The following is an 11,798-nucleotide window of genomic DNA, read 5'->3' on the forward strand; positions in this document are numbered from 1 at the left end:
GAAAGCGTCCTCCTTGAGCTAGGCATCGTACACTATGTTCACCAACCCCCATCGAGGTTATATTTTCTTGTCATCTACAAAGGTCTACTTGTTATTAATAATTATAATAATTATTAAAAAATTATAATTATTGTTAGAAATTAATTTACGGACCAATGAAATACATAAAATGTTACGGAAACAAAAATAGAGAAATGAATAAAACAAGAGAGACATAGATATACGTGGTTCACCCAATTTGGTCTACGTCCTTGGAGAAACAACTAGTCCTTCATTTTATATTATCCAACAAAATGAAGAGATGCAACCTACAACATATCCATTGTAATTTCCTCTTTGATCTCACACATCCTCCTCTCTTTCTCTTGCTCAGAATAATAATACATAGTCACAATAAAACTCCCTCATATAAACCGATGGTTTCCTTCTAGGGAAAAAAGACCTAAATTAACATAACTTCTAATTGTCAATTCATCTGCCTAATGAGTGACCTAGATTGACTATGAAATTACAATATTTTACAAGGAATATTTTCATCTATTTTTAGTCGTTGCCCCCCTGTAGTCGCCCCTGACAGCTATCAGGTAGGCGACGTTGTCACCCCATTTAGGAACTAGGGTCCAACGCTGTTGAAACATATGAATCAAGAAGATAATTAGGCTCCACACCCAACAATTATTATATATGAATGATCTCATAATTTAAGGTTTAAAAATAATTATTTTAAAATTAATGGCTATAAATTTAGATTGCCATTCTTACTTCTAAGATTCATAAATTATGAAAGAGAAAAGGGGAATCACTATTGTTTATGAATGATTATATATTTTAAGATTTGAAAACTAATATCTCTACATGTATGTTCTCATACTCACTTCTAAAATAAGTAAAGTATTAATCTAGATCCATCTTAACTTTGGATCTACCAAGTGTCATTAGAGATCAAACCTCTTTTCACTCTAAACGAGGTTTGCACCTCACAAAATTTGATCCCTCTCAACTCTTGATAAATTCAGAGTTAAGATGGATTTAGGATGGTTTAATTATTAATTATAATTATAATCATTTTTTTATTTTATTTTATTTTTACTTTTATGTAATTTGATAGAGTCAAAATGCTTTAATTAATAATTATAATTTTTATAGTTTTTTATTTTATTTTATTATTTTATTATTTTTTGTTTTTATTTTGTGTAATTTGACCAAATTAAAATATTTACATACAAGATATCTTACATAGTTTGAGAGTTTCTCTTATGATAATTTCACCACTTATGTGAGATAGTGAAAGGATGATCATCTAAGTTGGTGTGATTTCTTACATGTGAAGTTTTTAGATGGGATACAGATTAATTCATATCATATTGCTTGGATGGAGGCATATAAGGTTAAAAGGGAGGAGAGGTTTGAGGCTTAGCTTGGGTTACTAGTTGGAGAGAATTTTCCTTCCCTATAGAACCTCTAAGCTATAAAAATTGTTTAAGGATTCAATCTTCAAGCCTTCACATCTAGGGCATGAGTTAGATAATTAGGCTAGTGATAAAAAAATGTCTAAATATTATTTACAAAGTGGAAATAAGTGACATAGATAATTAATGAATGACCTCAATTATAAGTGAACATTAGACTAGTGACTTGGAAAAGTAATTCCCATAGAGAAATCATAAAATAAATTTTCACCCATGAAATGTGGGTTCAAATCACTTTATCATAGGTATTTTCTTGAAAAAAATATGTTGTTTTCCCTTAAACATGATGCACAAACATGGTACCACCCAAGGAAGTTGGTTTACACTTGGTGGTAAGAAACTAGGAAGGGTGGAACCTCTATTAATAATTTTCAAATAGATTTAACTTTTTGATGACATTACAAGAAACATCCTAACTAATTATGTGCTAGGCCAAGAGGCTGGATCCCAAGCATAAGAGCAACTATTTGTAGTTTCCCCTGGCCTGAGCACTAAACATTTAATGAAAGTTGTATATATTGAATAAAACAAGGTGATTCAAGGAAGATAAATCCAACACATAAAAATATTTACAAATCAAGGATAAGAGGTAACCATGCTATCATAAAACATGCACATGTCAGTCAATTTATTTATTTCTTAGATTCCATGACATTAAATTATCAAATCCAAGCAAGTAAAATTGTGAAGTATACGACATTGTATATGGTAGGATTTTAGCTTTCAATTCTCATGGAAATAAATTACAATGAAAGACATTTGTACTCTACGAATGTGAGTAAATTGACATGAAATGAAATATTAATCTATGAAAGTGATAGAAATCTAATTTAGGAAAGAAATGGAAATCTAATATAGTAAAGTGATAGAAATCTTAGTCTAGGAAATAATTGGAAATTTAATCTAGAAAAGCACTGGAAATTTAATCTATGAAAGTAGGAAAATATAATCGATGAAAACATATAAAATTATTCTATGAAATCATGTAAATATATGAAACCAAAAGCATAAAAAAAAATCACTCAATCAAATGCAATTCAATAATCAAGCTAACTATCGATACAAATGTTTTAGACATCAATGATCTAAATCAAATCCTAAACTAAGTTATCACTATAATGTAAATTATTTCTTAACTAAAAAACATTAGAGAATTGTTAAACAAATGTGATTACTTCAAAAACTATATTGATTTAGGGTTATAATGAGTTATTTCTTCTTTAATTTGGTGGACAGTTCAAATTCATTCTTCTATTGTTACTTTTATTGGCCACAACATGAAATCTAGGAAAATAAATTTGAAATATCCAAGCATATCTCCAAAATCGTGCATTGTTTTTATCAAATTCTTGTGAATCTCCTAAAGGGTTCATTTTGTACAATACCCATTTTTTAGTTTTTTAGATTTGTCTTAGTTTTCCCAAAACCTATGTCAGAATTTGACTTCTTACAAATTGCTAGATCACCATCTTTTATCAAGTGTTGAAGGCTCAAACTTACAATGCTAAGCAAAGTGCTCCTACTAATTTGCAAAATAAATTAATCTAAAAATAAACAAAATAGTCAAAGCTACATACTTTATAAAACTACATGAATTATATAACTACATCGTATAACAAAACAAGAATATAAAACTACAAATCAAATGACACAGGAACTTATGAAATGTGTTTTATTCCATTATTATAGTTTAGATGTATGCTCCGAGAGTTCCCCCCTTTGAATAGAGAACGAACACATATTTATATAAAGACTAAGATAACTAATTAATAAATGTAAATCCAAAAAATTATCCTACATCCACAAATATCTTCTAGATCCACAAATGTCTCATGTGGTTACAACTGTGTTAATACCTATCAAGTAATATATCTACAAATCCTCTCACAAATATCTAAAATATTTGATAAAAAATCTTATCAAAATTTTCATGGTTCTTCTCCATCAAATGTGCTTGAATGATTATCTCAAATCTTCCTCGAATATTCAAGGGTTGAAGAAGATATTCGAATTTGAGGTTAATTGGTGAAATATGGCTTTGTTGGAGCTTTCACATATGCCGACAAACATCAAGAAACTCTTTCAGCCTTTAGATATGAGTGAAAATGTGTTATTTTTCTGATATTTAATCATGAACTCACCCAAAATACTAAAACAAATGCTTTCAAAATAGTAATTCTAAACCCATATATAATCATAATTTTTCTTTCTTAATGTAAGGTTATATGATAATGGAATATGATTAAAAGTGAAGGAAAAGAGTGTTAAAAAGATGACATTTTGGAAACCCAACATTACCCCCCAACCAAATATGTTGCATGCCCTCATAGAAACATTCAATAATTCTCATAGGATGAAGTCATCTCAATTTATGTATCCTTTTGTTCTCTTTTATGTAAAATTAAGGAGTGAAATATTTCGTTTTATCAACAAGTCATTTTCTGACTTTAGATACATCTCCAAGATTTTCATCTTCTTAAAAGTCTTATTTAATTATTTCTTTTTCTCAAGAGCTTGTAATTGTGGAGCATTTTTTGAAATATATCTAAGTGGCAGCTCTTGTGGCTGGTTCTCTTATATGGAAACCATAAGTATTGAAAGTGTTGGTCCTTTTGTGGTAACACTTTTCTTTTACTCTTCTTCTTACTACAAAAAATAATACTTCGAAATGAATTCAAAATGAAGACCCGTTCATATATATATCAACTAATCCTTGCTCATAATCTAAATCATTTCAAATCTGATCTGAAAATGAGATCGTAGATTAATATTAAGTTATTACATACTCATGTGTATGATTTTACTATATTACCTAGTGCAACGAATCAAAAAGATTGCGAATAATATAGACAATGAGCAGTTAGAGAACACAATACACACACACACACATAACACAACAAATAATCAAGGAGTTCACCCAAAACTCTTGGGCTACGTCTCCTGGTCCAGCTTTCAGTGGTGACCTCTCTATTATGTCTTCAAGAGTAGAGATTTTACAAATGTGGGCTCAAACTGAGTCTCAAAACAATAAGAACAAACAAGAGGGCTTTTCTTGAAACCCTCAAGTCTTTCTGAGTACACAGACTCTCCCTCTCGCTCTCTATCTCTGTTTTCTCTCTGTCTCAGCACTGCCTGTCCCTATTTCTGACACTGAGTGGCTTTTAAGCCTATCGGCATTTGTCTGTTCATTTTCCCATCCGGGATCTCTAGCTCCCAGCCTCTGTCTGCTCAATTCCCCTCTGAGCATTAACCAATCATGCTGTAACATCTTCAGGTATGGTGGCCACCTATTACGAAACGTAAAGGACCACTAGCACGTTGAAATCCCCAAAAATATCGTTTCTCTTTTTATACAGAGAATTACACAGAAACGTTGTAAAATCTGCCAAACTAACATTTATCGGACTTCAAATATTATCAATTCTACCCTAGACTCCATCAGGTCCGCCTTTGTGTCGCTATCGCTAGTCGCTAGTCACGGGTTCCTTTATATTTGGGTTTATAACGAGAAACCCCAAATGCACAGGAAAACTCGTTAAATCGCTGCCTATTGGACTTCAAATATTATGTATTTGCATCTATAAATCCCATCAAGTCCAGTTATATCGCATGTTGCATCTCCTTCTAGGTATCTGATCGTTGATTACATCGATCGGCCTTATCGGCTATAGGTGCATCGTTATCTCATGATCGTTGGCCTCTTGGAATCACCCCTTATACAGTTGCGATGTGATACATCACAATTGCAAATCGCCAAACCTTTGGGCCGCAGGTCAAGTCCTTCCCTGTGTTATATTAGCGATGTGATATTGAGCAAGTAGATTTGGACCGTTGATCTACGTGCTTGATCAATGGCCCTCGTTTAATCACGTTGATTGCTATTGTGATTTCCATAATTCTTCTTCCGATTAACTCCGCTTGCCACCTATGATTGCGATATGCTGATTAGATTTAGACTGTTGATCAACCAGATCCGACAGCGCCTGTACGATGCTGCTTAACCCTTCAATAGACTCTATTTTCACCATTTCTATGTGTTTTTCTTGTCCGATAGAGTTTTCCGCCATTCTTGAAGGTTTATCATTGGCATTAGTTCTTAAGTATTGAAGACTTAGAGGGTTTTCAGGATCCATTTTGGATCACGCCTTCCCACTGAAAATATTTTCGACCACCAAAAGTTAGTTTCTAAGCATCGATCAAGTGAGAATACAACTTCCTCACTTGCCCAATTTCTATCCATTGTGCACTACTTAGTTTTGAACCTTTGAGTCTGATTCTCAGGTACTCAACATCCCCTATGCACGTAGTTCTCACCTTCCTGTCTAGAACTGTCTTCCTGCAACTCATTGAGATATTCAGGCAACAAATCGTCAATAGAAGGCAACTGACTTTGCTCTTCAGGATCTTCAATCAATGAAGGTTCATACAGTCTCAAGTTCTTTGTATTGATTGAATAGATATTCATATAAGCTGGCAAATCAAGGCAAAAAGTGTTTTCACCAATTTTCTCAAGTATCTTGAAAGGCCCATACCTTATTGGTTTTAGCTTCTTACCTTTACCTTGCATTATGTCTTTGCTAATGTGCATCTAGACTTGATCACCAACTTGGAAACTATGCTCAATTCGATGCTTGTCATGCCTTGCCTTGTACTTGGCCTAGCTTCTTTCCATCTATTCCTACACTGCCTGGTGAATTTCTTGGATCTGTTCAATGAACTTGGTTGCTTTATCCACATCACTGTGTCCATCAACTATTACGTCTTTACCAAAGACAAAATCCAAGGGAGACTAAATGGTATAAAACCAAAACAAGTCTCAAAAGGAGATCTCTGAGTAGAAGAGTGCTTGGCACAGTTGTAAGCATGTTGCACATAAAACAAATGTTCATCCCAAAGTTTGGGATGCTTGCTGCAATATCCTCTGAGCGGCTAGATCACTGTCCTATTGACCACCTCCGTTTGACCATCTGTTTTTGGATGAAATGCTATGCTCTTCTTCAATCTGGTGTCCATCAACTCCCATAGACCTGACTAAATCTTCCCAACAAATCAGGAATCTCGATCAGAGACAATAGAAGTGGGTAACCCAAAATGAACCCATACATGTTGAAAGAACAACTTCATTGTTTGTTCATCTGTAACCTGCGTGTTATAAGGTATCAAAATACACATTTTGCCGAACCTATCGACAATAACATACAAATAATCATTTCTAGATTTTGGCAATCCCCCAACAAAGTCCATGGAAACACTTTCGCAATGACGAGAAGGAATTGGAAGTGGGGTGTACAAGCCTATTTTTCTATTGTTGGGTTTTCTTTTAGCACACATGGTACACCCTTTAATATATCTAGAAATTGTTTCATGCATTCTTGGCCAATAACATAACCTTTGTAGTTGTGCAACTATTTTACTTACACCAAAATGACCTAATATAAGAGAAGTATGTGCTTCTCAGATTATGTTAACTCTTTCAGTTTGTGGAATGCATAACTTTTCCAAATGATACAAGAGTTGGTCCTTAACATTATAATCCAATTCTTCTACTTGTTTTCCATGACTTAAAGTTGCATATACATCTTTAAAATCTACATCTTGAGCATATTTCTCAATGTAGCTTTCATGCATTAATGAGTTATGCTTAAGTATAGTATGTGCATTTATGATTGGTCTTGATATCATATCTGCAACCTTTTTGTGTATGCCTTTATTATATCTGATGACAAGATGAAATTTCTGTAGGAAACCCATCCACCTATAATGTCTTGATTGTTGCAATTTAGTTTGTGAGTGCAAATATTGAAGTGGTTGATGATATGTATGTATAATTGTTTCTTTTCCCATTAGGTAACGTTTCCACTTTTTCACACTCTACACTAATGCATACAATTCTTTATCATATGTGGGATAATTAACTACTGCAGAATTAAATGTCTTAGAATGATAGCATATGGGTTTACCATGTTGTATAAACACTGCTCCCATGGCATAGTCACTGGCATCTATTTCAATCTCAAATGGACGTTGAAGATCTGGCAGTGCTAGTAATGGTGTTGTACTAATTTTTTATTTTAAGGTGTCGAAGGCTTTATGATGTTTGCCTCCCCACTGAAACACCTTTTCCAATCCCGTTAAAGCATGTAAGGGAGCTACAATCAAGGAAAAGTTAGCAACAAACTTTCTCCAATATTGTGATGCTCCTAGGAAACTCCTAACTTCTGTAGCAAACTTGGGTTTAGGCCAGTTCACAATGACTTCAACCTTAGAGGGATCTATCTTCAATTCACCACCCCCTACAATATGACCCAAATAATTTAAATATGTTTTGCCAAATTCACATTTTGATAACTTCACATAGAGATTTTCTCTTTTCAAAACATCCAAAGTCTGCTTTACATGCTTCAAATGTTCTTCCCATGTTTTACTGAAAACAAGAATGTCATCTAAATATACAATGACAAAATCATCAATAAAAGGTCTAGGTACGTCATTCATAACTCTCATGAAAGTGGTAGGAGAATTAGTTAAGCCAAAAGGCATAACCAACCATTCATACAACCCTTACTTTGTTTTGAAAGCAGTCTTCCATGCATCCTGTTCTGCTACTCTGACCTAATGATAGCCACTACGCAAGTCTAACTTGGAGAAGTAAACTAATCCTTTCAGCTGATCTAATAGATCATCAATGTGAGGAAGAGGATAACGATTCTTGATCGTTATTTTATTCAGTGCTCTATAATCAATGCACATCATCCACAAACCATCTTTCTTTCTCACCAGTACAATTAGAGATCCACATGGTGATGTACTTGGTCTTATGAACCCTTTATCGAGCAGCTCCTATACCTACTTCTTGATCTCTGCATTCTCTAAAGTTGATAACCTTTTATACATGTGGCTGTGGTTATTGTTTCACCACTTGAGTCTGACCCCAAGTCTTTATGAATAGTAGCAGCAACCTTCTTCTGCTTACCACCAAATTTTTTGGATTTCAGCTCCAAATGCAAAGACCAATAATGTGCATCATCGTGTCCATCCTTCTTGTAATGAGTGCATGAAGGTTTTTCTTTCTGTACAACATTTTTCTTCCTCTCCTTCCATCTCAGCTTCTTCTTTTCCTTGTTCTTTCTTGCAGAGGGTTTGGATGATCCCCCAATCTCTAGGTTCACATTCTTGCCTCTAGCTTTTAGATGTGTAGCCTAATCTGATACATCATCTAGGCTAGTGGGATTAAACATGAGAATGGTGTGCTTCAAATAGCTATGCAAACCACTTATATACATCAACAAAGTTTCAGGTGATTCTAGAGATATGCCTAGAGTTAAAGCTCTTTTTCTAAATTCCTAGGTATAACTTTGTACACTTTGGCCCTTTAATTGGTGAAGAGTTTTCCAACTCATCATTGCTTTCTGCATATAAGCTAGAGGATAGAATTGTTTTTTGATAGCAGAAACAGATTCGTTCAAGGTAGAAAGAATTTTACCATGTCTCTTCAGATCAGCTTGTGTCTTGCCTTCCCACCACACTAGTGCAGATCCTCCAAGGCGAAGGCTAGCCAGCTGAATCTTTCTCATTTTTAAATCATTGTTCTGCACCCTACAATATACATCAATCTATCTAATCCAATTATCTAGCTTTTCTGCATTTAATTCTCCATCATAAATTGGAAAATCAAACTTTACATCTAATTTAATCAAAGAAGTTTTCTTCTTTTTCTTTTCAGGGCTAGTTTTATCTAAAGAAGATGATGAGGATGATGAAGGTGTTGATGGAGTAGATGGTGGAGAAGGTCTCTCTTCTTTCCTTTTCCTTCTAGATGGGAAACTATAAGAGGTTCCTCTGATCCTTTATCTGGTCGAGATGATGAAGTGCTTTCACCTCGACCTTTCTTAAATTCCTGATAGATCTCTTCCACCATGCTCTGAAGTGCCTTAAAACTTTCCATAAATTGAGATTTTGCTCCCAAGGGAGTTTCTTCTATCATTTTCCTCTGAGGATAGACTCTTCCAACTTCTAGAGTGGCCTCAACAAGTTCTCATTTTCTGAGTTTGAGCTTTGGCCTAGTTAGCATTCAAAAAAGATCCAGCACAAGCTTGTCTAACCTTAACAAACCAAAAACCAAAAGTTCTGATACCACTTGATTTGAAAATGAGATCTTAGATTAATATTAAGGTATTACAAACTCATGTGCAAGATTTGCCTATATTACTTAGTGCAACGGATCGAAAAGATTGCGAATAATATAGACAATGAGCACTTGGAGAACACAACAAACACACACACATAACACAGCAAATAATCAAGGAGTTCACCCAAAACTCTTAGGCTACATCTTCTGGTCCAGCTTTCAATGGTGACCTCTCTATTATGTCTTCAAGAGTAGAGTTTTTACAAATGTGAGCTCAAATTGAGTTTCAACACAACAAGAACAAACAAAAGGGTTTTGGTTGAATCCCTCAAGTCTTTCTGAGTACAAAGACTCTCCCTATCACACTCTGTCTTAGTTTTCTCTCTGTCTCAGCACTACCTGTCCCTGTTTCTGACATTGAGTGGCTTTTAAGCCTATCAGCGTTTGTCTGTCCGTTTTCCCTTTCGGGCTCTCTGGGTCCTAGCCTCTATCCACTCAATTCCCCTCTGAGCATTAACTAATCATGGTGTAACATCTTCAGGTATGGTAGCCACCTATTATGAAATGGAAAGGACCACTGGCGTGTTGAAATCCCCAAAATTTTCATTTCTCTGTTTACACAGAGAAATACATAGAAACGCTATAAAATCCGCCAAATTGTCATTTATCGGACTTCAAATATTATCAATTCCGTTGTATACTCCATTGGGTCTGCATTTGTGTTTCTATCGCAAGTCGCTAGCCACAGCTTCCTTTGTATTTGGTTTATAATGAAAAACCCCAAATGCATAGGAAAACTCGTAAAATGGCTACCTATCGGACTTCAAATATTATGTATTTGCATCTATAAATCCCATGGGGTCCGATTATATCGCATGTCACATCTCCTTCCGGGTCTCCGATCGTCGACTGCGTCAATCGGCCTTATCGGCTATCGGCGCATCATTGTCACATGATCGCTGGCATCTTGGCATCACCACTTATACAGTTGCGATGCGATATTGGGATGTGATACATCACAATTGCATATCACCGAACATTCGGGCCGCAGGTTAAGTCCTTCCCTGTGTTATATTAGCGATGCGATATTGCACAAGTAGATCTAGACCATTGATCTACGTGCTTGATCAACGACCCTCGTTTAATTGCACTGATCGCTATCACAATTTCCATATGGCTGCTTCTGATTAACTCTACTTGCCACCTCTGATTGTGATATGTCAATTAGATCTAGACCGTTGATCGTCCAGATCCGACGACTCCTGTGCGATGTTGCTTAAGCCTCCGATAGACTCTATTTTCACCATTTCTACGTGTTTTTTTTGTCTGATAGTGTTTTCTACCATTCTTGAAGGTTTATCCTTGGGGATAGTTCTTAAGTATTGAAGACTTAGATGGTTTTTAGAACCCATTTTGGATCAAAATCATATCCATATTTAAATGAAATAGAAACAACAATCGGTTGGGAGAGGCAAATTATTCAAAAATATAAGAGTTTATGGAATATGGAATTAAAAAGTGGTAATGAATATCCCCCCAACCCCCCAAACTAAAGGTGCTTTATAGTCTTTCGAAAATCAGGAGAATAATGTCACATGGGAAATTTTATAAATACATGTATTTTACCATTCAAAGAATCATTTATTAATGATTAGAAAAAAAACATATTTTAACCTACCAGAAAATTCCATAAGTTATGCATCTGAGAGATCTTGGTTGTTATTGTTTATCATGAAATGTGAAGTGAAATAATGTTATCTACTTCTTTTCCTCTTGGTTGTATGACTAGAGGATGAAATTTGAAATTGGAACCTTTGTACCTTCTTATTGCTAGAAGTAGGAACTGAATCTTGATTTATTGGAACATTGTTGTAAGCTACTAAAAGGATATAGTCTTCATTCATATCTGCATTGTGGAATAATTCTTATCTATGAATAAATTTTGTTGTGGTCAAACATATAAACAAATTGTTGGACTACCATACATTAATGAATGTCATTAACCAACACAAGATTATTGTTCATTAATGTCAATGAGAGTCAAGATTCCCAAGTACATATTACTAGGTATAATAAATGAGTTGTAGTTGAGTCACCTAGAATATTTGATTAACATGGGATGCTAGTGTATTCCCATTGTTTATTGGCTAGAGAAATTTCCATTAAGGCATGAAAGCCTCAAGGAACTAAAAATATATCTA

The sequence above is a fragment of the Pinus tabuliformis genome, chromosome 2_1 (assembly GCF_031772625.1).
Source record: "Pinus tabuliformis cultivar Carrire ecotype Pingquan chromosome 2_1, CPIR1, whole genome shotgun sequence".
NCBI classification, from domain to species: Eukaryota; Viridiplantae; Streptophyta; class Pinopsida; order Pinales; family Pinaceae; genus Pinus; species Pinus tabuliformis.